The sequence below is a fragment of the Pseudonaja textilis genome, chromosome Z (assembly GCF_049901715.1).
Source record: "Pseudonaja textilis isolate UNSWEBS1 chromosome Z, rPseTex1.2, whole genome shotgun sequence".
NCBI classification, from domain to species: domain Eukaryota; kingdom Metazoa; phylum Chordata; class Lepidosauria; order Squamata; family Elapidae; genus Pseudonaja; species Pseudonaja textilis.
In genome coordinates this window covers 110,669,928-110,673,094 of record NC_142008.1, presented here as the reverse complement: position 1 = coordinate 110,673,094, position 3,167 = coordinate 110,669,928, and the positions used below count along the sequence as shown (strand labels likewise).

Sequence of the window (3,167 nt, the reverse complement as noted above, 5' to 3'; positions counted from 1 at the left end):
CTACAGGCTTCTTTGTGATGGCCATTGCTGACCGACTGGCTCTTCTTTTCTTGTCCTAAGCAAGAAAACAGAGCTGGAAAGCAAGTTAGTGGAGTGGGGAGGGAATGGAGATTTTACAATATCCTTCCTCTACCATGCTCACCAAGCCATGCCACAGAACTGGTAGTAAAATTTTTGAATCTCACCACTGAGGTCAACCAAGTCTCCAAAACACTTGAAAGCAGGAAAAAAGCAATGGATGGAAACTAATCAAGGAGACAACCAACCTGATAGTTAGAACAATTAATCAGTGGAACAACTTGCCTCGAGAAGTTGTGAAAGCTCCAACACTGGAAGTTTCTAAGAAGAGAAACTGGATAACCATTTGTCTGAAATGGATAGAGTTTCCTACCTAAGCAGAGGGTTGGACTAGAAGGCCTCCAAGGTCCCTTCCAACTCTGTTATTTTATATTCTATACTAAAGAATAGGTTAAATCTTACCTGAATCCCATAATCCCTCATTTTTATATGAGGTTCACTTTGCTTCAGATTTGCTCCACTATAGTTTAAAGAGTGATACTTTCTAAAGATTTTCACACCACAACCAGGAAAGTAGATACAAGAGCAGCCCATTCTTCATTTCATGAGATCTAGGCTTTGACAGTTTAACATCTCAACACAATTACTGAATAAAGTATATGCTGAGAGATAGATCAACTACAGAACAGAGTTGATTTCAAGGTTGACAAACATAGACTTTCATATTATTGCAGTTAGATTATCAGGGCTTTTTTTTCTTTTTAAGTTGATTAATCATGACACGAACCCTAAAAGTTTTGTTCAAAGGTCCTTCTTCACAAGATCCTGGCTACTGCACTATGAATGTCCTTGTTTCGCAGGCTATAGATGATAGAGTTGAGCAGAGGAGTGATCACAATGTAGAAGTCTGCCATTTGTTTCTCATGATTAGGCGCTGAATCAGTCTGTGGAAGCAGATACATGCAGATGGAACAACCACAAAAAAAGAAGACCATAAGGAGATGGGAAGCACAAGTAGAGAAAATTTTCTCTGATTTTTTTGAGAGGCAGTGAAGTAGTGAGTGGATAGAATATTTGCTTCCCTCTTTGAAATATCCAAGCTTTTTTGTTAGTTGTGTAAGCAATGTTTAGGTCCTGGTCCCTGGTAATGATACAATAGGATCAAAATGTATGCGAAGATTGTGTATGTTGTGATGTCCATAGAAGTGCGGGAAGATAGGTCCACTGTTTTTCATCCACCAGTGTTTTTCTTTACTCTCTATAGCTTTCCAGTTGTCTACCAATATAGTAGTATCTAGTTGTGTTATGTTGTACTTCCACAGTTATCATTCAATGATAGCTAAATGTTGGTTCAAAATTCTAATACTTACACTTGCAATATTTCTAGATACCATTGTGCTATAGACAGATATTCTACTGAAAATATTCAGTAATTATAGAAGATGGCAAATCTGTAGAAAGAACTGCACTGATCAATCAGACAAATACGTTTTCCCAAATAAAAGTTAGATTGAGAATTGCAATACTCTTTTCTCTGTTCTCTGCATCTGTTCAGGGCATTTAGGGAGATATATACAGAAAATTTCAATACTGTTGAAGTATTGTTTAGAATTCAAAAGAACTAGGCCTTAAGGTTTTAGCATCTCAATACAATTACTAGATGAAGACTAGAGATTAGAGAAACTATAAAAAAATTTGCAGAGCAATGTTCTTAATCAGTCAATGTTTGACAACCAGTTTTTTTAAAAAGAAGATAATTACCCATGACAGAATCCCTAATACTTTTCTTCAAGTGCCCTTCTTCACAAGATCTTGGCCACTGCCCTATGAAAGTCCTTGTTTCTCAGGTTGTAAATGATAGAATTGAGTAGAGGGGTGATCAAAACATAGAAGATTGTTATTTGTTTATCACAATCAGCAGCTGAGTCAGTCTTCGGAATTATGTACACCCAAAGCAAAGGGCCATAGAACATGGAGATCACAATAAGGTGTGAGCCACATGTAGAGAAAGCCTTGTGCCATCCTCCTGATTTCATTTGTAAGACAGAATGAAGAATAAATCCATAGGAGGTCAATAAAATAGAAAGGGGAACCAAAAGGAAAAATCCACCTATAACAAAAATAATGGCCTCAGCAATTCTGGTATCACTACATGCAAGTTTCAGCACCACTGGCATCTCACATATGACACTATTGATCTGATTGGGGCCACAATAGTTTTGGCAAAGAAAGCAGACAATATAAATCAAACAGACCAGAGAAGGTGTTACCCAGCATGCTGAACTGCACCGCAACTGGCAACACTTGTCCATGAGAACAGGGTAAAGTAAGGGACAGCAGATAGCCAGGTAGCGATCATAGGCCATGACTCCCAACAATAGGCCATGATTCTCCCATGAGAATCTCAACACCACCTAAGGTCACTGCAATGTATATCTGGACCATGCAGAATGCGAAAGAAATGGCTCCATCTCCAGTCAGGAGATGAGTCAACATGAGAGGCATGGTGGTTGTTACATAACACATATCTACCCATGCAAGATGTGAGAGAAAATAATACATAGGTGTGTGCAGGTTTGAATTAACCTTCACCAATATAATGATCAATATGTTCCCCAAAACCGTAAGCAAGTAGATGATGGGAATGATCCCAAAGAGAAGAAGTTGGGTTTTCTGTGGCTGGTGAGTCCCAGCAAGATGAATTCCTTGACAAAGGTGAAGTTCTTAGCTTCTGTCATGGCTTCCTTTCTGAGGAGAAGGAAAAGGAATGAGATAACTTTAGATCGACTCCCATTGTTAAATATGTAAATACAGAAAAACCTGATGTTGACAACTAATCATTCCAGAAAAAGATACTTCTCAACTTTGGAAGATAAGTGGGCTTTGATGCAGGAAACATATAAAGTACTATCAGGCATAAAAACATATCCCTGGTTTTCTATTTTCCTATGAGATTTCCTTTATTTGAGACAAGAGATTTGCTTTAAGTATCAGTTTAAAGAGGGAAAATCTAAAAAAAAAACCTATGTAAGTTGAAATATGGATTCGTGTTTTTTTCAATATGTACCTATTTTGAGGGTTTTTAAATTATCATACTCAGTTGATAGAATGTACTTTTACATTCATTATCATATAAATATTTAACCTTA

The 3,167-nt window shown here is 37.4% G+C and overlaps 1 pseudogene; it reads right to left on the bottom strand.

Annotated features, from left to right (window-relative positions):
- Positions 1-1,820: 1,820 nt before the first annotated feature.
- LOC113451188 (olfactory receptor 2D3-like) lies at positions 1,821-2,756 on the bottom strand (annotated as a pseudogene).
- Positions 2,757-3,167: the final 411 nt, after the last annotated feature.